The sequence below is a fragment of the Ornithodoros turicata genome, chromosome 1, assembly GCF_037126465.1.
Source record: "Ornithodoros turicata isolate Travis chromosome 1, ASM3712646v1, whole genome shotgun sequence".
Taxonomy (NCBI): domain Eukaryota; kingdom Metazoa; phylum Arthropoda; class Arachnida; order Ixodida; family Argasidae; genus Ornithodoros; species Ornithodoros turicata.
Genome location: NC_088201.1, coordinates 110,494,736 through 110,520,121, shown reverse-complemented (window position 1 = coordinate 110,520,121; position 25,386 = coordinate 110,494,736). Strand labels below are relative to the sequence as shown.

Genomic DNA, 25,386 nt, shown 5'->3' with positions numbered 1-25,386 from the left:
AAATACGATGATAAGGTTTCTTCGAGAAAGTATTGTTCTAGCATGTAATAAACTTGTGTACACTGGGTGGTAAATGAGCGGGGTTACCACCCTGCGTATCTTTTGACCGAAAGATGGCGGCGCAATGGAGGGGGTAGACAGTCCCGTTACACCCTCAGCAAGGGGACGCTGCCGCCTGGGTGGTAAGAGAGCCAGTTATGACCTATTCGAGCCTCTTTTTCTAAGAGTGCACTGTAAATCTGCCATCAACTTTGTTGCTTCCGCATATGACGGATTATGCCTCAAGTAAGAAAGGAATCACTCGGAAAGAGGAACGTGGGGGGACGTCGCAGAAATTTTTTCCTCCCAAAGTCATCGCGTTGACGTCACTCTGCAAGGAGCGGGCAAGTAGTATAGCACATCATGATCGATGTGGAACATTCCCGAAACAAAACATTCGGGATCGAAGATTAGGGATCAGACTACTCAGATAGTTATGCTAAGAAACAGCGCTCAGCTCTGAGAGGCACGACACATCGCGCGAATGGTATGATTAATGCACGGCGGCGTTGTCCGACCACAGAAAGAAAGAAGCACTTCCATCAGCGATTGATGGTCGAAGCCAGACTTTTTCAAATTGAAAAGTGATTTTTGTCATTCCCCCTTCGCTTTGAATTCAGATACTTCACAGCTGTGTTCAGCTGTGGAGATATCGCAAGCTTGAAATCACTTTAGTTGCGAAGCCTGCCTTTAACTCAGTAGTGCGAATCGTCTCGACCCAATGAGATATCGTTTTTGACGAAACGAAATAAATAAATTGATTTCAAGGAATTAATTGAACGTTGCGAACACGCCCGAGCTTTCTACGGCACAACAACAACAACACGGCACAGTTTACACAGATACACTCTTTACTGCTTATTACTATTTCAACGAATGGTAGTTGCAATGCTCACCAGAAGGAGTGCTGGGGACAACGAGATCCGCGGCCTCGGATTTCACCTGAGAGTCTTCGAAAGAAAGACGGGTCGAAGTCTCGAATTATCTTGGTCTGCCGAGATCTAATTTCGGGCTCGACCGTTCGAGACCGTCCAACCGCTCGAGACCGTCCGTTTAATCTTGCTGCGAACCCGATAACTAAGTGGGAATTTCGGCAATTACCTTCTGGGAACTTTTGCCGCCATTAAGGAAGTCTTTGGACATTTTTTTTCTATTGAACTTTGAAAATTGTAAAGCAAACCTCGCTTTTTTACAGAAATGTGCAGTTTTCCACGGACAACCACAGACGCAACAAAAACTGTGCACAATAGCGCAGCATAAATAGCTTTAAAAACTGTAAAAATTCTGCATTTATCCCCGCCTGCTTGATGGTCGCACAGGAGAGCGCACGGAAGTTGCGGGGAGAGTAGGAAGTGTTCCTTAGCATTAAAACCTTAGTTTTACTAGTGTTAAATGTACGGTCGTATCCAGAAAGCCATTCATGAAACAGATACCACTATGTTCGGCATCTGCCGACGATCTACTTGGCTAATTTTTTTCTTCCAAAAAGTACGTAGACATTGAGTACACGAACTTTAAAAATCAGCGCTGCTTCCGAAGCTGCGGAGGCTCCGGCTACAAGACATCAGCGTGACGTCACTCCCTAACAAGACGGGTGTGAGGGCTTGGTTCAGAGGAGAAAGGAGCCATCCGGACGATCCTATTTTTTTAAGACCGCGCTCTGATTGGTGGTGTGGAGGATGACGTTTTCGCCCGTATTTCAGAAAGAAAATTCCGGCATACTCTCAACATCCGTCCTTTGCTCTTGTCATGTATTCCATCGCATAGAGGTCAAGGTATGCCATAATTTAGCGTGGAATTTTCGATACTGTAGTCAGTCGTCAACGAGGAAGAAAATTACACTATAGTATCGAAATCGACTGGAACAGATGCGGCCATCCGTTTAATGCGTAGATAGTTTTGATCAAGCCATTTTTTCTAGTTTGTGAAACACTCCATTTGCTGTGTCAATAACTGCATCTACATTAGTGACACTAAAGTACCGCTGCATATGAAATAAATTCACATTGTTCACATTGTTGTATTACATCATTCAGAAATATAACACACAGGAGGGGTGTCAATACACTTCCTTGTGTGACTGGCCAATTTATATTTTCCTATTCTGATTCAGCTTGACTTACCAGGTTCATGTATTGTTTACATTCTGCTAACTATGACTGCAGTAATTTGAAACCTGTTCCACGCACACCATAGTGGCTAAGTTTACAGAGTAAGGTATTATGATTTACACAATCGAGTATCCTACCGAGATCGACAAGAATGTCAGTAGTTAACAACGTGGGTTTGAGATTTCTAATAATGAATAGATTCTGTTTAAGCAAGGTATTTCTGTCGTCCACCTGGGAACCGTGCGAAGACTCATTCGCCGCATGACTCTTGTCAAAGAACGAACAGGGCCATCGTGTGTGATTGGGTGGTACGAAACCAGTGGTTGGGTGCTCTGAACTTATCAAGACAACAGTCGTGTGCAGGCAGGCGATAGGACGGGGGGGGGGGGGGGGCGAGTAAGGCGACCGCCTTAGGCCCCGTGCTTGCATAGGCCCCGCGCACGAAGCCCTCAACCAGGGATTACTCTTTTTCAAGTATCAAGTATGCAGTTAATCGCACACGCGACCTTCGACTAAAACAGAAATGAGTGAAGAATGTGTTATGTGCCATTCCGTCATGTGATGACAAAAAGTCCCACTTTTAAGTAAAATCTGCCAACCTGGAAGCTATACCGAGGATTTCGCACCCTTCTCTCCTGCTGCCACTGCTAAAATCTCCCACTGCGAAAATCTTATCATTTCTTATGTTTTCATTACTATTGGTGTGAAACAGGCCCCGCGATGTGCCTTTGCCTCAGGCCCCGCACACCCCTAGCACCGGCCCTGGTCGTGTGTGCCCGATGCGTTTTACAACACATTGTTACGAGGTCCTTCACCTGACGGCCGATTCGGACTCGAAAAGTCGCTGAAAAGGGATGTGGCACCTGCCTTGTTCGACGACGACGAAGAGGATAGCACGAAAAAGTTTCACTAAGTGTCTGCACGTACTTGGACTCATTATGAACACGTGAACGGCGCATGTGGGGCTGCTGTGCCCAAAAGGCCGCAGTTGCTTGTAATACACTACAATACAATAATACAATACATGTAATGTAATGTAGGTTGCGAAATGACATGAGTTTGGAGAAGCCTGAGCTTGGGCACCGAGAAGACGAAACAGTCACAGCAGCTGAAATCAGCAACAACTTTAGGGGGCGTTCACACGGGCCGATTTTCAGCACCAACTCAGACCAACTCGAAGCAACGTCTTTGTACCAACTTCAAGACGGTACCGTCTCCACGTTCACACGTACCAACTCGTTAGCTCCGCCCACAACCAACCTTACGGCAATCGGGGTGTATGGGTTCAAATCCAACCGCTGGTGACTTTCTTTTAACTCATTAATCAAAACGAAGTCATTTTATTTCGCCAGAAGGTCACCAGTATCTCAAAAAATGCCTATTGATATGTTTATATGGCGCTAGCAACCAAAAAAAATTAAAAACTTATCATGTACCCCTGTAGGATTTGAACCCATGCCAGGCAGTACGACAGGAACGAAATCGCTTGACGCCCTGTAGGGTCACGTGGCAATGCTCCTCGCGTTGATTGGTTAGACCACCACCAACTCTCCGAAGTTATCGCTCGGCGACCGATTCCCACCAACTCGAGTTGGTCATGGTCGGTGATGTCGGCCGACTGCCACCAACTCCAAAGTTGGTCCGAGTTGGTGCAGAAAGTTGGCCCGTGTGAATGCCCCCTTAGGGTTCCTCCTTTGAGACACTCTGTGTCTGTTTGGACTTCTGAGTGATCACACTCAGCCTTTACCCAACCATGGAACTACCCCATATCCCACATACATGGCTTGACACACACAGACATGGCTTGGCACATACAGACATTATTGTTCCTCTTTAAAATCCTGGCTGTGTCTGTGAGTGCTGTGTGTTCAAGTTGTAATGTAAGGTTATTGCGTGCCTCAAATTCCATTGTTTTTCTAGTCCACTGAAGTTGACTCCAGCAAAAGCAGGCCTTTAAAGGGTGCTCGAGTACTTTGACGAGCAAGGGAGGACGGTCAGCATGCTCATCGCCGATAGGCACAAATAGGTGAAGTCCTTCGTGAAAAACACTCATCCATCTGTGAATCATCGCTTTGACGTGTGGCACGTTGCATGAGGGCTGCATTTCTTTTGTAGCACACACCGTCATAACACACATATACTGTCCGGACGTTGTGTTGCGTCGCGGCTTATCTGTTGATGGTTTTGATTAACGCAATGTTATCTTGTTGTTGTTCTATTTCAATTATCGTCTGTGCACACGTGGGTCTTCCAAGCCTTGGAAACAGCGCCCGTAGTGCCCCAGGACGGTGACATAAAGAATGACGACGGCAAAAATACTGACGAAAGTGCAACGAAGGATGAAATTAAGCAGCCAGAGTTATTGGAGCAAGCGCTTCAAGTGTTTGACAGAAGGCTTGGGAGCACGGCAAACGTACTTGTCCTACTGCATGGGTCCGCGCAAGACGGCAGCAGCCGCGTGAGTCCACAAAGCCGTTCGTCGGGGTGCTGCGGTGTCTCGCGGCGAAGTGTCAATTTGGGACATTTGAAGATGACGCGATTACAGACCACTTACTGGAAGGCACTGCGTTACCAGAATTGCGTGAGCTGTTGCTCACAGAAGGTGGGCGTCTGTCGTTTGAACTCCGCAGTAACGTTGGCTACTACATATGAAGACGGTGCGCAAGATCGCAGAGAGCTTCAGCAGCTTTGCGAAGTTCAGCAACTCCAGATGGGAGCACTGCAAGGAGGGAAGGGAAGATAGCAGAAAAAGGGAGCAGACAGAGCACCAGCGGGATGTCCTAAATCAACAGAGCTACGTGCAGGTAAGCAGTTGGCATGTCATCGATGCGGTCAGCTTGGGCATTTTGTTAGCGACAGGAAGTGCAGAGCAGCTAATAGTAAATGCAAGGGATGTGGAAAGATTGGACATTTTGTTAAAGTCTGCTGGAAGACGAAACCTATCAATGCTGTGGTGCATGCATCCCCTTGGGCGTCACCAATTGTTATCGTCGAGAAGAAGGATGGTAACATCAGATTGGTGTGTCGACCTGAGAGAGCCCTACAAAGCGATAGTGGCAGGTGCGTATCCGTTACCTACTGTGGAACGTTTGAACTCGTTGGCAGGGACAAATTTCTTCGTCAAGCTAGATTTGGCATTTGAGTATTATCAAGTTGATTTGAGCCAGAAGAGCCGTCATATCACGGCTTGTCTCACGCGTCAAGGGCTGTTCAAATTTCGTCGTGTGCCCTTAGGGCTTGCGTCAGCATCGTGTGTGTTCCGGAAGTCAGTGAAGCAGTTGCTCCGAGATTGCCAGGGCGTGATTGTGTATCTGGATGATATTGTGATATTCGGCAGCACAAGGGAAGAATATCGACGAAACCTACGGTGCAGTCTTGAAGAAAATAGCCGATGCTGGATTGACGTTAAATAGGGAATGTGTGGTCGATGCGGAAGAGATCCGGTTATTGGGACAGAGGTTGACTGCCGGAGGAATTTTGCCTTTGCAGTCTAAGGGCCAGTTCTCACTTGGCGACGCCCGACGCGACGTCGTGAGCGGGCGGCGGAAGTAGAGGCGCATTTCCGCCGCCCGTTCAGCGCGCGCGATTTTCATGTTCCCACCACAGTGGCATTCCGTCGTCCAAAGCAGACGAAAAATCAGGAGGCGTGGCCTTTCTGTGGCACCTTATTGGTCGCCAGTGTATCGTTCTCGCCAACTCTCGCCGACGTCGTGAAAGAGACCGGCATGGCAAATTTTTTGGCTCGACGTCTCTCCTCTCCCAACGCCGGAAATGCGCGTCTATTTCCGCCGCCAGCTCACGACGTCGCGTCGGGCGTCGTCAGGTGAGAACTGGCCCTAACGTTGATGCTATCCTGAAGGCACCAGCACCAAAGACTGAGAAGGGATTCGCGCGTTTTTGGGACTTGTTGGATATAATGCTCGTTTCGTGGCCCGATATGCAGACGTGATGGAGCGTTTGCGTAAGCTTTTGCGCAAGGGAGCGACAATCAACTGGGACAAAGAAGCAGATGCAGTGTTCACAAACGTCAGACGGCTTTTGGCGTCAGCAGGATTGTTGCGGCCATTCGACCCCAAATTAGCAGTCATTTTGACAACGGACGCTTCAGGTTGTGGAATTGGTGCGGTGTTGCAACAGAGAGGCAAGAACGGAATTCATACTGTGGCCTTTGCGTCGAGGGTATTGTCTCGGAGCGCAATTATTCCAAAGGTGAACGTGAGGCACTCGCATGATTCTGGGTCTGTGAACGATGGCATTGGGGCAGGCATTTCACGTTAAGGACTGATCAAAGTGCTCTGCTCACCCTTCTGTCTACAAGGGGGCTAGGTCATTGACCGTTGCGGATTGTTCGTCGGACGGCCATGCTTCTTACTTATCGCTACATGGTGGAATACATGAAGTGTGAGAATGTAGTCACCGATGCGCTGTCCAGGTTGCCACAGTCCAGTGGTGAAGAAACTTATTTTTGAAGAGGAGGTAATTGCGTGGGTGACAACCTGCTTAACGAAAATAGAGGTGCAGCAAGCAGCGGAGGAAGATGTCCCAGAGGAGGTGAGGCCGTTTTACGAAGTGCGTGGAGAACTGTCAGTGGGGGATAGAGTGGTCTTTCGAGGAGAAAGGGTGGTGTCCCCAAAGCGTCTAACGAGGAGGATAATGTCCCAGGCACATCAGTCCCATTAAGGAATGGTCAGGACGAAGCAGCGGATACGGAGCACGTATTGGTGGACGGGCAGGGATCAACAAGTCGAAGAGTATGTGAGGGACTGTGCTGTTTGTCAGTCCGCTGATAAGTCTGCAAAAGTGCCGCCGGCACCATTGCATTCGGTGCCACTACTCGAGAGGCCATGGCAGAAGTTAGCTAATGACATTGTGGGTCCATTTGAGTGCATGACGCACAGCTGTAGGTTTGTCACATCGTTGATGGACAATTATAGTCGGTGGCCCTAGGTCGCGTTTATGGGAACTGTGATGTCGAAAGCGGCCATAAGGTTCCTTCCTCAGGTGTTTAGGCGCGAGGGACTGTCAGATGAACTTTTTCGAATCATGGACCCCAGGCTACGTCGCTGGTCTTCAAGCAGGTTCTGAGGGATCGCGGGGTTAAACATCCGTTCTCATTAGTCTATTATCCGCAGGCTAACGACCTGATTGAACTATTTACCCGAGTGGTGAAGTAGTGAAGGATCAAGTGCAATTAGCAGTGATACAAGGAAAACCTGTGCCTGAAGTAGTACAGCAAGGTCTTCGATGCAACTGTTTCGATGCACCCCACATGCCACAACGGGGTGTGCTCCTGCGGTTTTATTGCATGGAAGGATGCCGCGTACGATGTTGCATGTGACCGGCACTCCTGTCCCTTGCAACTCCGGTGCCTCCAGTCCCAGCCGGAGCAGATATCCATCATCAGGTACGCACTCGTCAAGGCCACATGAAGCGGTGTAGATATGCTCGTTGAGGTATACGAATTTCACGGTTTGGTCCTGGAGGCTATGTATACGCATAAGGCTCAAGGGGAAAGGAAAAGCAATGCCCCCGTTCTCAAGGCCATTGAGGCTATTGAGGAGATGTGGCACCAATTCCTTTTTGGGGCAGGATCAACGGGTATGGAATGCTTCAAAGCTGGTTCATTATCCGCAATGTATTTCTACGGGAAGTTCATCAGAGTGGTCAGTGCGAGTCGTCGATAGTGAAAGTGGCGGTTCATTCGACATCGAACAGACAGTTTCGTCAGGGCGTGTTCAGGCTGACCAGGAAGCCAGTGAATTGATTAGTAAAAGCATTGTGATCAGGTACGCGCACGCGCCTTTGAATCCCGACACCGAGGGTGCAGAAGATCAACCAGTCTTAAGAGACTCTGAGGAGCGGGAGACGGGTAGGCCTCGCAGAAACCGATATCCTCCAACATATGTCCTCCATATCCTCCATTCTTCTATGTTTTGCGATAGGGGGAAGTTAGGAGGGCGTGATGGATTTATGTAATGATTGTATTATGCTGTGGTACTCTGAATGGTTGACTGACTAATCCTACTAATAATTCTCTTAAGGGGGGAAGAGATGTGTCGGGACTTATCAGTTGATCGTTTTAATTAACGCAATGTTATCTTGTTGTTGTTCTATTTCACTTATCGTCGTGCGCACGTGTGTTGTTTAGTGCTCCTGTCGCTAGGCGGCATTGACAAGCTTTTAAAAGAGCCGCACAGGAAATAAAGTATGTTGTTTGATCGGAACCTGTGTAGTAGCTGCCTCGTTCCTTTATCTCTATGTTCGGATTACGTTCGGATTTCCAATTCAAGAATACGCTTGTTAAGCTCCGTCGCTCACGTTTCAACTCACTACACAATTGAAACAAGAGATACAGTTTCACTTTTTTCACATTCGGATTGCAACGTTTTTAGAGTAACATTCATTTGCAGAAGCTTATCGTTGAGCGTATATACCTATTTGGACTTGGGGCTCACGAATTCGAGAAAGCATACTGCGCTCAAGTGCTCAACGACTTGCTTTCATTTCTTTTTTTTCTTTTCTTTTTTCAAATCCTCTTTGACTTCACTTAGGGCCTTGAGGAGGCCCTGTTCGCTTCTTTTTCGGGAGGTACAGTCACTAGGAGCACAAAATCCTTCTGCAGGAATAAAACGAACATAACACAAAATAACCTAACGACACCCTGCGAAAAAGTAGGCGACTAGCTGAGCGTCGAACAGGACATGCTGCTGCCGTAAACCAAATCCGAGGACCTTCCACGATTATAACCGCCTTCCACGATTATAACCGTTTTGGTGAGTCCACATGTGGCGTAGTTGACATCAGCGGCCAATAGCTGATATTCACGTGAGAACAATACTTGTTGTGCTGTCTCGCAAAAAGAGATGGCATCTACGACATGGCGAAACGTTGTCAAAAAAGCACTACATGATTTGTGTTTTAATTCTTTACGGTGTCATGTACGGTGCTAATCAGACAGAAGTCTACTCGTAGCTTCGAAAGCCTTACACAGCAAAGCATGCATCGATTTCCCAGTGATTAAAGGGTGTCGGTTCAGAATATTATGTGTACTGGGAAAAAATGAGCTGAACGTAGTAGGGCAGTAACAAGTCGGTGACCAATACTCTGTGCATGTTGAACCTCTGCGCAGGAGAGGGAAAATGGGCGGAGAAATCACGTGGGCAGCCTTTCCTCCACTCACCAGTCGGCACAGAGTAATCAACATGCTCGATGTTGCGGTTGTTGTTCGTTGACGTACGTAATGTTTCTGCTGATCTAGCCCATCGGTGTCGCACGTTTTCATGTTTGTTTTTGTTTTTGTTGTTTTTTGTCGCCCCCATGGGTAAGGTATGCATAGTGGACGGCTGGCAAACATCGCAGCACGACGGCGTCCCTATATTTTGGCTTCCCACGACGCAAAGCACGTCGCGCTACAACAGTACGTCTCTACGCATGAAAGAAAGAAAATGGTGGTGGTGGTGGTCGTGAAGGGCTCGCTATTGTCCGCCTCACAGCGGTGGGCAACATCACGACTTACGCCCTAGGGGAATGTGCGTCCAGGGCCGACTGCTAAGAGAGCTGTGCCGACATATCTCTAAGAAAAGGTTGGAGAAAGCACGTGACAAAGCGTCAGTTTCTGAAAAAGCAGCAACAAGGGGGCGTTCGCAGGCGGGCCACAACATTATGATGAAAAACACGAAGCCATGTGGACCCCATAATATTAATACCGGTACAGTGACGTAAGGTTTGTGCGCAGTGTGGCGACATGTTGCACGTGACGCAGGGTAGGACTGCGGATAATTCCGATCACCTGGGATTCTTTTGCCGTGCGCCGGAAATCACCGACACACAGTGCTGGAAGCAATGTTTACCTCCCCTACATTGCTACCACCCTCGGCCGGGATCGAAACCCCACGTGACGCCACGGGCGTGGACCCCACGTGCAGTTGTTGTGGTATTTAAGAGCGATCCAATCGGACCGTTCTAGTGCACGAGGGGAAAGAGAAACGCTGAGGCTCTGCGCGAAAGGCTGACCTACTTTCATAGCGTATAGTTTATTGGAGAGAGCTCGCGTTTCCTGAACTTCCTCATCATCACAATTCCCCACGGGGACACAGCCTCATGCGTATATGGCCACGTGCGAAGATGTGAAGGAGACATAACGGCAACGTTGGACGGTCTGGAACTCCATAATGTGGTAACGTGCATCCTCGGCGTTGCAGATAGCGATAGACCAGGTTAGAGTATAGCACAGGGTTATCAGGCTGGGGAACCGGATGATCGAGTAGCGAAGTGGCCTCAGAGCAGACTTGTACACGTTACTCAAGGAAGATAATTGATTACTGTCACTATTACGACGGTCCCTTGATAGCTCTGGTCACGCAACTCTTTCGTAACTCTATGGGAGAGTTTCGCCCAGGGACCAAAGCGCCGGCTGACGCAGCTGCCATCTGTCTGCGGGAGAGAAACGCCCCCGTTTGCCATTGCAGTGCATGTGTTCCTGCTGTCAGCACGCGATGATTCTAAGCTAACAGCATGCCACAAACAAGTTGTGTTACGAAGTGTCGCTCAGGAAACTCGTGAGGACAGAAAGTGTCGATGTTTACACTTCCTACGGATCATGAAAAGCGTGAGTAGTAAAAACGCGCCATTCCTCGCTTTGAAGGTGGCAGGTTCACCTTCGACTCTCCTCACACACGTGTTTGCGAAAATCGCTTCGACGGGGCCGACTTCGTGTGGCACGATGAATTCATCATCAGCGGTGAGAAAGTGCCGTAGAAATTAAACAGACAAAAGCTTCAAGATAATGCAGTGCAGCGCACAATCTACGCATGCCCATCGTACATGGGCACGGCCAAACCACAAGGCGTTCGGATCAAACCCGATCTCTTGCCGATTTGCTGTCACTATGAAATCCCCAAGTGATGTTTCCATTGAAGACGAACCAGGGTCACCACGTGTAACAAATATAAGAATGAGTCACTTTCTCTCAGCAGCAACACACCCATGTGTGTCAGCAGTGTATCTGCCTTCGGGGATTAGCGCTGGTAGGTCACACAGAGATCAGGAAAGGAATTAACAGAGAGGAGGAGAAACACAAACACCCGAGTGCACAATTATCGCCCGATTTCTCCCCGAATTACAGAGTTAGCAATAGTGACCAATTTTTACCTCTGAGAAATGCATATAACTCGAAAAAGCCAGTCCCTAGGTATAAGGTGGCATGGTTTATTGAGCATTCACTGCTCAGGTATATGGAATTTCATGGAAAATTGCAAGCAAATGCCATTTTGAGCCTCATTGGCGTGTTTAGTGTTGCAATAAGTTCAGTGAGTGTACATTGTTCTTGTCAGCGCGTTGCCTGTGTCCATTTCTGTCTTTTTTCGCGTTCCCTCAATATTTGTTCTGTCTCACTAGTCAGAGACAGAATCTTAGTGCGGTGACATATTCTACGCACATATACGTGTGATGCCACACATATAAAGAGGCCACTCATGCCTGGACGCTGTCATTCGCACCGTAACGGTCACCATTTAACTATAGAAGAGCCCTTTATGCACTAAATAGAATAAGTAACATCTTGCCATCTACCATACTGCGAATAATCGGCGCGGGAATTCTAGGTTGAATGCTGCGAAAACACGCAGCTGGTGACAATACATGGACAACACTCCACTGGATGGACAGCAGTTTTGAGCATAAAACGAAGCCTAACAAAAATGACTATTAACATCAGAGTTGCTGCAGCTTGCATTTTTACTGCAAGTCGAAAAAGCGCAAAAACAGTACAGAACGCGCCACTTCCGAGCATGGCGAAAAGGGAGGTCTTATGCTGTATGAACATCACGGCGCCCGTCGTCCCTAGGCCAACTTTTCGGTGGAGCTGCGTGACCAGGAAGCTATCGAGGGACCACGCTATTACTCCGGTGACAAAGTAATTTTTACCGTTACAAATTACTCGGCCAAAAATTTCAATAAAGCAACGGCTAAATAAGTAACGCGTTACGTTGGCCGCTGCTTATGGCTAATTACTAGCACGGCGTAACTACGGCCTATATGAATAATTAAAATTCGTGAAATTACACATACCTTGACCTGAATTGTGCGATTGGATCTCGTCGCCTTCGAACAGGATAGGAGCTTTTGTTTTTGCAAACACATTATGCATTTAAAAACACTTTTTTTTTGTCTTTTCTCTCCATCGCTATAAATATTTCCGAAAGCCTGAAGCCATGGCGATAAATCAAGAGAATGCCAAGACACGGCTCTGAGGAGAACTAGCTGACATGGCAGTGTTAAAGAGGAAGTGCAATCGCAACTACGAACTCTGTGCTGAACAACCTCTCTGTGGATCTCGTTCTAAGGCGTTTACACTGGAGGTCTTCAGAATACAGGCGTTGTGCCGCGCTATATTTTAACTTGGAAGTTCCAGGTGACTCACTATGTCAAGCTTGACCTACTGTACATTGCGGTTGCGATAGGAAGAGATTAAAGTGTCCATAGACACTTAAAATGTATGTGCGGAATCATATAACAATGCCCCCCCCCCCCCCCACTCGTGGAAGTGGAATGGAAAGCACTTAGGAAAGGCTTTGATGGAGCCAATAGGTTGGCTTCATTATGAATAAAGCTTCGTCGAAAAGTAATCGAAAACCCAAAATTGTAATTGGATTGCTGGAAATTACTTATGCGAAAAACTAATCGATTACTCGCAAATTTAGTCGAAAGAGTCATTGGTTACTTTAGTAATGCAATTACTTGTAACGCGTTACGTACCAGTCTGCCCCAGCGCCATAGAGAGGAACGAAATGCGAACAGATTACATCTTCGTCCGTCATCTATGATTCATGTCCCCATTAAACGTCAACGTTGCGACGATGAGTTGAGGCAACGCGCGCTCGCGTGAATAAACCATTGGCCACCGAATTACTCCGACAGTCCTACTGACACCAGATCCCGTTCTTTGCAATATCGAAACAATGGGTGACAGCTGTTGGCTTCCAGCCTCGGTTGATAGAATTACTGCCGAGAAGAATCCACAATGAGATTTGCCTGGCTCGACTTTTCCCGAGTTTTTCTGTGCTACAGTGATTTTCAGCAATTGTTTTGGGTGCCTACAGGAAGAGAGTTTCATACCTGCTACAAATCTAAGAAAAAAAGTAGAATTTCCTACCCATGTCGGTAGAGCTGTATTGCAGCCACATTTCTACTCAAACCTATTTTACCTTTTGGGTATAACTGCAGGGTAGCAACTGTCGTTCTGCTAGCTTAGGTAGGAATTTCTACCCCTTTTATCTGAGAGGAAACGTGAGCGAGAGGAGACAAGGAAAGTGATGCCGGGCGCTTATACCCGCGGAGGAGAAGGCGTGAGTGGATTGGCCCGAAATGGTACAAGTACTGTCGTTCTACCAGTTTGGGTAGGAAATTCTACCTTGTCTTATTCTTAGGGTGTATAGCTATTTTATGGAATTCTAGATTTGTTTGTATTACTAACACTTACGGTCACAGCCGTCGAAATGTGGCAAGCCCAGCGAACCGCCGAACCTAGAAGAAGGCAAGAACCTCAAGTCGGGACTAGCCGACATCTTGAAAGGATAGGTTTTTCTACTTTGCACCGTCATTGGGTGACTGAAAATAAAAAAAAATCGTGTGGAGATATTGGATCCATTTACGCTACTGAGCATCGCTTAAAAAGCACAACGGAACTCATCATTAGTCAAAGTGTTTTGTATGTGTGTGTGATTTTTCTTTTCTTTTTTTTTTTCAGATGTCTCCTTTCCTCGAGTAACAGTATCGTTACCGGAGATAAGAATTCGCGAAACGACACCGGAAACTCCAGGGGAAAACTTTTTCTGAAGGTGCACGCAAAGTATGTTGCCTAGAAAGTTTATCATTTGGGAAAATTTGATCGTGCTAAAAGGTTAAAGTTGCAAGAAAATACTACTTGCTTGAGCGAGACCCTGCACGTTTGATTTCAATTAGTCATATTTATTCGTCGGTCCGCACTGATCTGTGGACAACTAGAAACATCGCATGACTTCTGATTGCATCCTTTAGCAAGCCTTTCGAAGCGTTCAGCATGTGAAAAGATTTGTTCATGTCTAATACAAACTTCATGTGTAGTAGGCAAATATAGGGAACCGAAAGTACTTATCTCCAACACCAACGCTAACTTACAAGGTACAAACGTGTAATGTTCGTATTGCTAAAAAATTCCAATTTGATTTTTTTCGAGATTTCCTGAAGATTCAACGAAGATACTCGAAGCCAATAGCATAAGCGCTGGGTATCAATATCAGTAAAATTATCGCGGGAAAGAAAGAAATATTTTGAATATGTAGGAGTTATGTGCCCTGTGGTGTAGCGAGGCATGTCGTACATAAACTTATACACAGCGCTTTTTTCTCTCTCTCATTTACATGGATTCGATAAAAAGCTATCAGAGCAGCAGAGACGCGGTTTTTGCAGTTTCATTATACGGTCTGGCAATCGTCCTCTTCAAGGGAGCGTTGTAAATACAAGATGAGTAGAATTACCAGCCTACATTGTGCCAAGCTTGTGCCAAGATACATACCAAAGCGTTCCTTCGGCGTCTGTCATATTCACACTCAACTGTCTCGAGTCGTAAGGACCATTCTGTGTTTGTTGCTCGTATTCCCTACAACGGACAATGTGCACGGAGTTTCAAAGTGAAAAAAAAAAAAAAAAGAAAATCGTAATAATGACTCACCGACCTCACCTCCGCCCTTCATCTGACTTCGACAACCAGTATATCCTGGTGAACTGTACCCGTCAGGCCCTACATCTAGCTCAGCAAGTAGCCAAAAGCAAAACCATTCAGTGGATCTCTTCCCACGTCGGGTTACTGAGCAATAAAACAGCCGATAAGATTGCAAAGTAGGCTCACTCTCACCCTACACTCTAAACCTCACGCAGCTTGACTACCGCTTATTCAGGAGTGACAAAATTGCAAAAATGTCGCCGCTGAATTAGAGGGTTTCTACGCGGATTTGAACCGTGTCCTCGGTGCTCGCCTTGAGGCAGTTCCTAGGAGTTTGCATTTTCCCTCGCGCTCTTTCAACCCCTCTCCCATGCTGTTTACCACCTTTCCCCCATTTCAACCATCTACCACGGAAGGTTGGCCCGCACGGCTGACGAAAATGTGGACATTATACGAACCAAATTCACTTTACAGTTCCACCACCACCACGTCCACTAAGTGTAATTGAGCGTAAATGTGCGCTATAGCATTTGCGTACGTAAGGAATAGTGTTGGTGGTTCTGCGCACGCGCAAAACATGAAGAGAGCTTCGAGCGGTGCGCAGAACCACCACGTTATCTCGTACGTACGCAAAGGCGATGGCGTACAGTGCACTAAAAGCCACTATTATTTGCAGAGTGGAGCACTAAGACCGATAGCTGTCCTCTTTTGCTTGAAGAGCGGTACGTAAATAGTTCGGGCTAACAGCATTGAACGATGGAAATACGTCATGTTTTTAGTTGTTCCCCTATATCTCACGCTCTAGCAAGTTATTTCTTTCGCTTGGTGTTATTTGACTCAGAATTAAGTCCCACATTATAGCCCCTATATGAAACTGCTGTACATAACCCGTAGACCAGCCTTACATGCACTGCATCAGGAGAACTACATATCTGCGCAATCATTGGAAAAATCAATTAACTATTGTTAAACTTGATTTCTGGACAACTGAATCGTATTGTTACATATCCTGCGCCAAGGGATGTCCCGGGACTGGGGCTACACGTCCGTGGGCATCCATGCAACTTCCAGAATACTGCGACGTTAATTACTTTTATGCAATATACAGGGTGTCTTTTTTTAGGCGATACACATTTTTCATAAAAAAAAAGGATAAGGGCTATAGACATGCTGTTTCCACTTCTATCATCTCTGGTCCGGCGGACGTTCTTGGCCACATGTTGCTCGCCGTCACTGATCGCTCACCCTCAAATGATTAATTACCTAAACTCGTTAATTAACTTTTTAATTATAAAAGCTACGAAGTTGTTCCAATGTCCAATGCGAACATGTGTTTTTTTCGGTGACCTGATATCGTAGCCGTTTTCAGAACAAAAATCCGTTCGGTAGATCGTCCGCAAACAAATCCTGAAAGAACACCATTTTTTCTTTATTTTGTTAATTGCGCATCTTCAGAGACGCGTCTTTCCTTCATCCCCAATGTGATATGGTGAAGGAGCCTCATGCGTCGAAGATGCCGCCACAGCGCCACCTCATGCGTCGAAGATGAGCTTTAATTTGTGGAAACAAAACAAAAACACGTGTATCGGGTGACGCTATCGGAACTGCCCTTATCTGGTGTTGCATTTTCTGTTAATCTTTTTCTAGGACGCAAGAGGCGACAGTGTGCTCTTTCACCCTCTCCACATTGGGGGCAAAGGAAAGACGGGTCTCTGAAGATGCGCAATGAATAAACTAAAGAAAAATAGTGTTCCTTCACGATTTGTTTGCGGACGATCTACCGAACGGATGTTTGTTCTGAAAAAGGCTACGATATCAGGTCACCGAAAGGAACAGATGTTCTCATTGAAACAAGTTCGTAGCTTTTATAATTAAAAAGTTAATTAATGATTTTTAGGTAATTAGTCATTTGACGGTCGAGCAACATATGGCCAAGAACGTCCACCGGCCCAGAGATGATAGAAGTGAAAACAGCATATCTATAGCCCTTAATAATACGAAGGGAAGTCAGAGACAAGGGAAAGAAAACACGAAACACACGTTTCGTGTTTTCTTTCCCCTGTCTCTGGGTTCCCTTCGTATTATCATGTACCAGCTCGCCTGCTCCCTTGCACTTCTTCCGTTCTATAGCCCTTATAGTTTTGTAATGAAAAATCTGTATCACCTAAAAAAAGACACCCTGTATATGACGTTCACTGGTAAATATCAAGCGACACCAACTTTTGCCTATAGTTGTGTGTAACGTGACAGTTTGCAACTTACTGGGGGCAAAGTTTTTACCGTTTTCTCTGGAAGACTTACGAAATGAACCGAGGCGCTACGTGGGTTCAACTTGCTCTCCAGCCGTTGTGGCTAGCTCTCGAACAATGGCCTTCGGCGCCACCATGCAGCAGCACTGCTTAGAACTGGGTAGGTGAGCACATGGATACCGGCTGTAGCCATACGTACGAAGTCCGCGAGACTCAGGACAAGTCAAGCGTTGGCCCAGTCGTGACTCCAAAATGCGTTGCGCACACTAGTAAACCTCTTACGGCATCCAGATCATTTGGGGCTGTGTAGACCCAATTTTCGGTTTAAGGAGTCATACTTGTTTGACGTGATGAAATATTATTTGTGCCTTGTTCTGTGCCTAGAGAATAGTGCTCTCAATGAAGTGAAACATATGCCCAGATTTATCCTCATTAGGAAAAGTAATGTTTTATACACCATGGGTAGTTTCATTTTAAATCGAACAACGTGTGAAAGTCGTATTTTTTAATTCGCCCAGAAAAAATATATGTTAGAGGACAGTTCAAACGACGCAAATCGCGCCACGTGCGACGCTCGTGCGGGGAGTAGTTTCCGCGTAAGAGAGGGGGAAAGTCGGAGGCTGCTTGGGCGCGCTTTCTTCTGGGCCGACTTTGACGGGATCTAGCACCGCTGACTTTATGTTTAGGAACTGGAGGATTTTTGTGATTATAGGCTGCATCATAGACACTGTCGACAGCCACTCACAGAACTCTGAGAGCCACAGATTTTCTGTTAAAAAATGCCAAACTTGGCGTAAACGTTCAAAAAGGCCAAATTTTGTTACCAATTTGCTTCATGACGGAACCTCTGAGAACATCGAGCTTAGTGCCATTCGATAGGACGTTGAAAGAGCTTTCGTGCTGTATAGAATTCATTTTTCTCAGCTCAGTTGTTTCTGTGTTATTAACTTGAGAATCACACATGGTAGGCGAAAATTGCCAATGTTGCATCTCAATTTTCTCAAAAATGCCATCTTCGATTTCCTTGATTATTTTTCAAAAGGTGGAGTCATGTCTCTACTTTAGACGTCAAGTGAGACAATCTTTTATTTTTGCCTTGGAGATGCGCAGCGATTTTTTTTGTCAGGCAGGGTGCACGAGGCTGCGGCCTTGCGCGCCCCACCCACGAGCACGCGACCTTCAACCTCTTCTTTGCTAAATGTGTCCCGTTGACGGAGAAATCAATGACCACACTGCGTGAGCTTGTTGTAGTGTCCCCGGAGCATGACTTTACGTTTACCCAATGGTCTCTCAGTTCCGTCAGGCTGATTCAAGCCGTGGGAGAGTACATGAGTTGCCTGTGCGCCCTTGACGAGAAGCCCCAGTTCGACGAACATACCGATAAAGCAGTGAGAAGAAACGAAGCGCTTCGTAGAGATCTTTATCCACTGGTAACATCTTAGCTTTTGTTTCAGTTTGCCGCCAGTCCCTCAGGCAGTGTGAAAGGCACATCCTTTTCATTGGTAAAAGAACGAAAACCGAAAGTTTCGAAAAACGTAAAATGTGCCCATTGCGAGACCCCTGCAGGTGGTGGCTGTCATCATTGGATTAGCATCATCCAATAGCTTTAGACATGACCTTTCACGTGATATAAAGTGACTGGGTTCAAGCGCATTCTTTGTCCGCCTAGTATCGCAAAACCACGAGTGGTACGCGAAAATGTTGCATGTTTGATCTTAATTATTTCTAACAAGCCGGAATATTTTTCACGATTTATTTCACAGGGGTAGAATTATGCCGGTACTTTGTGCTGCTGGTAAAGTACATTTTCTCTTTTTGATTGAGACGTAGGGCTACCTTTCCACGGAGCGATTTTTCCACACAAAGGCGCTCTTCGTATGTTTACGAGCGCGTTTTGCTTCGTAGTCTTTGCTTTGTAATTTAATGCCAGGTGTTGCATTATGTACTTATTTTGCACTTATGGTACGTATGTTTTTTTTTTCCTTTGGAGACGCAGGGCAATACTTTCGTGGGCGACTTGAACTTGCTATTACGCACTTTCATGGGAGTCGCACGTACTACGTGCGCGTATACGCACGTGCGCATATTCACTATTCTCCCGCACATGTGCTTGAGGCAATGCACATACGCGCGCAATGAGGCTGTCGTGCGAGTTAATATTAAGAAGGCAGAACTACGGCCACAGGGGAGAGAAAGTTACAACACCTGAGAATACAAATTTGTGGTCGCGTGGTTGCAGTCGCCTCTTAACTTGGGCACAATAAGTGATAGTTCCGAAGGTGTGCATGTCCTCTTTAATTAGTTTTATGCTTCGTAGCGTTATTTCGGAACCACGACGAGTGGTACAAAACCCGAAAGACCGCTGTGATGACAGTTGCTGTTCTCAAGTATAACATGTTCGCCCTCACCGAGATGTGTCAGTGTCACCGTGGGAATCAAAATTTCCGACAGAACAACGCACAACTAAAATCCCTCGTTTCCGATAGCCGTAGGTACCTTGAACCCTCGGTGTGGTCTTCAGTAGTCCTTCTGGCATCCATGCGCTTGAACCCATTCACTTTATATCATGTGAAAGGACATGTGTAAACCTATCGGATGATGCTAATCCAATGGTGGCAGCCACCACCTGCAAGGTTCAAAAAATTTTTTTTCACCTGCAGGGATCTCGCAATGGGCACATTTTACGTTGTTCGAAACTTCCGTTCTTCGTTCTTTTACTAATGAAAAGGATGTGACTTTCACACTTCCTGGGGTACTGGTGGCAACCTGAAACAAAAGCTAAGATGTTACCAGTGGATAAAGATCTCTACGAAGCGCTTCGTTCCTTCTTACTGCTTTGTCGGTATGTTCGTCGAACTGGGGCTTCTCGTCAAGGGCGCACAGGCAACTCATGTACTCTCCGACGGTTTGAATGAGCCTGACGGAACTGGGAGGCCATTGGGTAAACGTAAAGTGATGCTCTGGGGACACTACAACAAGCTCACGCAGTGTGGTCATTGATTTTTCCGTCAGCGGGACACCTGTAGCAAAGAAGAGGTTGAAAGTCGCGTGCTCGTGGGTGGGGCGCGCAAGGCCGCAGCCTCGTGCACCCCGCCTGACAAAAAAAAAAAATCGCTGCGCGTCTCTCAGGCAAAAATAAAATATGGTGTCACTTGGCGTCTAAAGTAGAGACATGACGCCACCTTTTGAAAAATAATCAAGTAAATCGAAGATGGCATTTTTGAGAAAACTGAGATGCAACATTGGCAATTTTCGCCTACTATGTGTGATTTTCAAGCTAGTAACACAGAAATAAATGGGATGTGAAAAATGAGCTCTATACAGCACGAAAGCTCTTTCAATGTCCTATCGAATGGCACTAAGCTCGATGTTCTCAGAGATTCCGTCATGAAGCAAATTGGTAACAAAGTTTGGCCTTTTTGAACGTTTACGCCAAGTTTGGCATTTTTTAACAGAAAATCTGTGGCTCTTAGAGTTCTGTGGGTGACTGTCGACAGTGTCTATGGTGCAGCCTATAATGACAAAAAACCTCCAGTTACTAGACATAAAATTAGCGGTGCTAGATCCCGTCAAAGTCGGTCCAGAAGAAAGCGTGCTCAAGCAGCCTCAGACTTTCCCCCTCTCCTACGCGGAAACTACTACACGCACGAGCGTCGCACGTGGCGCGATTTGCGTCGTTTGAGCTGTCCTCTAACATATATTTTTTCTGGGCGAATTAAAAAATACGACTTTCACACGTTGTTCGATTTAAAATGAAACTACCCCCATTATATCGCAGATACAAGCCCTTAACACAGACAGTATCCTAAGCAGCAAAGCGAACTTCCGACACCCTCGTGGGATCTTCAAGAACATCAGCATCCCAGGATTGTTTTTGATCGAGTTATGACCACTGAACCCGAGGGATCGTTCTTCATCTCTGATGGTAGGCGAACATTGTGTGTCTTTTTTCACTTGCGTTTCTGTACCACGACAGCCCACAAATGCAAAGAGGACAAAACGAGCATCTTTCCGCTACCTCTGTGTTGTCTGTCTTCGATGTGTTCTCAAGCCATGATATTCGTGAGACCGTGACTGCATCCAGAATTTCGCATTATGTATTAGATGACTTTCACATTTCCTTTACTTCACAAAATAATACACTTATGAAACACACCCGAAACAGGACTCATAGCTAAAACTAGTTTTGGGACATCGTTTTACTACCGTGAACTGACACTGGTCGACTATTCGATGAAATGGAATGCATAGAAGAATAAAATGAGCATAAATTCAAATACGGTAGTTATGAAGGTAACAGAACGTAGCTATCGATCATAAATATAATATCACAAAATAATCTCTATACTATATTGCTATGAGTCCCTATTCTCTTGGTGAGTTGTGTTGTTTTTCAGTTAGATGTTTTCGGCAGTGGATGATGGTTGATCGATTGGGATGAGCAATTTGACCAACCACACGCATTGCTATCAATTGTTGCTCAGATTTGTCACTCCCAGTGTGTTGCGTGAATTGGATCGCGGAGCAATTTTCCGGATACTGGACTTCGCACCAAAAACGTATTGACGTAACAGTACGACGTCAATCCATGCTGTATGATGTTTCGGTGGACGCAATTTCTCATCCCCAGGTAATAGAGATAATTAGAAAACGAATATATTCCTTCGAGTGATTCGGCGCTCCTCCACGGAAGAGCGGTCCAGCAACACTGGGCTTCACCTCACCGGTATTCTTCACGTGCACCTTTTTGTGGGTTCTGTGCCATCGGTGGCGACTACTACACAACGAAATCGAGGAAGCAGATGACTGCTCATCCATGCCGCACGAAGAAGTAACTAAGCGCGTGACTGCCCGAACAAACTAAGCAAACAACCGACGGCCCGCACGAGACTACCTGTGACGTCACGTAGGGTACAGGAGGCCGGAGAGGGAGTCTTCAGGTGTTTCGGTTTCTATATATAAGCTTCCCAGCTCTTTTGACAATTAACGAGTCCCCGACCGCTATACCAACTTTGTTTCTCATTTCTGAATATTGTAAATAACTTATTTACGCAGTCGCTGTAAAAATTTCGAATTGTCCTGGCGTCTTGCTTTATGGTGACAGTACGCCAACCGCAACAAGTGGATCAATCTTCTCGGGGTTGGTATATGTTGACCGCACAATTTTCCGAAGACTTCAGCGACAGGCGCTTGCGCTGCCATCTAGCACGCACTTATCCAACATCTTGCATATAATGAAATAATTGCTTGCAACGCACACACTTTCCTTGAAATCCCGAATGTTACGCTTGTTTCAAGACACACACACAGAGAAATTCCTACCCACTTCAAATGGCAGATACCCAGCGCTGTCGCCGTTCGGCTTCCCCATTAAGGAAATCTTCATGGGAAGCAGTGAAGTTTCAGACTCCATCCAGTTTGGTTGTCAACAACGCGGTCAGGATTAGAACATCGTACAACGCAACAGTACCTCGAATTGTAACTATTCTTTCATTTACACTTTTGAATGCAGAGACTTTCGTTTTCCGTTGTCCCCGGACAGGCCTTCATATTTCTGCCACCTACAAAGTTGGAAATGGCCCTCCCACGAGGGGCTGCCGCCAGTACTCTGAAACTCGAGTACACGGAGCATATAGGGAGGGATTGGTCATTAGCAGGAGCATAACTCGCGTCGCATGTCGTCATGGTTGAATGGCCTCCGTCGCAGGGCTCAATTGTTTTCCCGTCGCCAGCTGGTCGCCGACACCATGTTGAAGCGTTGTTTACGGTGCAAGGAGTGACGACACGTGCTCATTTGGTCCTTAGAGAGCCTCTCGCCCTTGAATGAATTTAGTGGCAACACAGCCCTCATACCACAGATAGCTGTGGATCGTAAACCGGCGATCCCGGTAGATTACAATAAGCGCGACAACGTACAGCGTCGGCTGGCGCACTGTATCAAAATAATGCTCATCAGCTGACCGATAAATTGATTCCAGACGGATTTCGATTCTATGCAGGCTGTCTGGGCGACACAAAAAGAACTGTGACGTCACAACAGATTATACTCACGAGACGGCGAAAGATCAAAGAATGGCTAAACTCTCCCCCAATAAACGGCTCTGGTCAAATAAGGCGCAAAACTCGGTTTGTAGCATACGAATCTTGGATCCGGGAACCTTGGATCGGGCCGTGTGGAAACGGTGCATTGTCAGTGGCGCTGGATATGTTCATTGTTCATTGGTTTCAGTGACCTCTCGTGTTTCAGTGCTCCAGGCATGCCCGTGTGAGAGCGGTACGAGGAGGCTTCGTGTACACCGCTTGGCGATGTGAGCACTGCGATGCTGGGCCACTACCTCATTGCCTGGTACTTTGAAGTGCGTAACATAACCAAAACGAAACCAAAACTAGTCCTGTGAGCGCACAAGTCCCGCGAAGGTACAAGAGCGGCAAAAAACACTGGAGGACAGCTCGGGTTGGGGCAGGCGTGCCCTGAACACCTCTGTATGGTGTTCATTCCTTTACTTAAAACTAATAATCCCAAAACGACCAGCCTCTGCCATACTGTCTTAGAGGGAAGCTAACAATGTACTTGGGTTTGGACATCGTGCCCGTTCCCATCGCGTTTTATCGTGCCATACGCTGGCTAGCATACAGCTCTCAGTACTCAAGTTTAAAGCAATTAGCCTACTTGTTGGATTGTTCTACATGATCGAGCGGGTGAGTGTAGTAGCGCGTTACGTAATAAGCGCTACGTAGCCTAAAGTATTGCATAGCAGCAACTATAGGCATCCACTCGTCGATGGTAGACAAGGTCGTGCTGAAGAGTGGGAGATGTCGTGTCAGAAAATATGAATCCTACCACAGGCCCTGTGCTGCCTGAGGTTTCCCGTGGGTTTTCCCGGCAGACTTTCAAGATGAATGTCGGCACAGCTCCCCATGAAGTCGGCACACGATGCGTACTAACACCGCTGTCCCCCACTCCGTCCTGCTGTCCTCCCTCCATCTGCCCACGTGTGCACGCCGCTCATAGTCACAGTTCATTCACGGCGCTAGCACGGAATAAAAAAAATAGCAGCACGGGCTTATTAGAACACCTAGAAAGGGGAAGACTTAATTCATCAAGTGAACAAAGTCACGACCGGCGAATAACAAACAAATAAATATTGACGATCAATGTACTAAGACACGCGTATTAATTGCCGGCACGATTGAAGACACCGCATGCTTACCATTCCACGTCTGCTTCATTATTTGTAGTTTTACTCCAACCTCGCATGCAAGCACGTAGCGTGTCACCCAATACCACGGTCCCGTTCGCAATAGAAATACCGCCGCGCATGTTTCCACGGCACAAGAATGCTGGTAGAGTGAAGACGAGGCGGCAATAATATTACACCGGCTTCTCGACTTGCTTCATCTATCGTAGAAGCAATTACAGACACGAAGCAGGACACTGGATAGGAGCACTTTAAACGTTTTAGAAGCGTTTGACGGCGCTGACAAAGTACCAGGATGTATAGAGACCCAACCGCATGACGCGTTTTTCGAGCGGCAGAGCACCGAGCTTTTATCAGCAGCAACCGACGCTGTCGAGAATCGCCCAAAGCTAACCGGATTCCAGAATGTTGGGTGGAGGGCGTCTTATATGGTAGCGTTTCTCAATGAAAGAAACTTCACATGACTTAATAAACGGTTCTATTACAAGTTAAAAACACTGGTGCCTTTGAGCGATAACATATTGTAACGAACATGATAAAGAAGCCATTTGTCGTGAATGCCGGTCCCGCTATTCGCAAGGCAACCGAATACACGAAGCGAACGCAGCATTCCAGTTGGCATCTTCATCAACATGTTGAACATTTCTCTCTTTTTGTTTGTTTGTTTTTTTACGTTGGACCCTCACACTAAATTACGTTTTTCACATCCGCAACAATTTTGTGATCTTCTGCGCGAGCCACCCGCGCAATCTCAGCAATTCCTTGTGTGGGTGAGACCCCATCAATTGGGTCTCCCGAAACCTGGAGCGGCCGGATGGACCTCACCTGAAGCTAATCTCTGATTTGTCACTCGTGGGCACCGCTTCCGTCGCTTGTCTTCGACGTCTGCACGTGTCGACCTTGAAGCAGGGTAACGCATCTCTATTGTTCTCCGCCGCTCTTACTTGCCGCCCGAGAAACGCGACGGCCCACCACTGGGGCAACGCCTCATGCGGTTCGGCCCTTAGGAAACAACCAGGCGCTTCACCAGACCATTAGAAGGACACAGAGTGATATCTACGCAGAGAAGATGATGAGCGAACTAATTT

The 25,386-nt window shown here is 46.7% G+C and overlaps 2 long non-coding RNA genes across 3 annotated transcripts in view; one reads left to right on the top strand and one right to left on the bottom strand.

The window, feature by feature from the left end:
• LOC135367844 (uncharacterized) overlaps nt 1-25,386 on the bottom strand; it is a 247,651-nt gene that overhangs the window by 25,650 nt on the left and 196,615 nt on the right. The window lies entirely within an intron of this gene.
• Nucleotides 4,653-22,110, top strand: LOC135367787 (uncharacterized). The gene is made up of 3 exons (XR_010414517.1): nt 4,653-4,954; nt 20,878-21,024; nt 21,769-22,110. It is a non-coding gene; the product is annotated as an uncharacterized LOC135367787 (long non-coding RNA).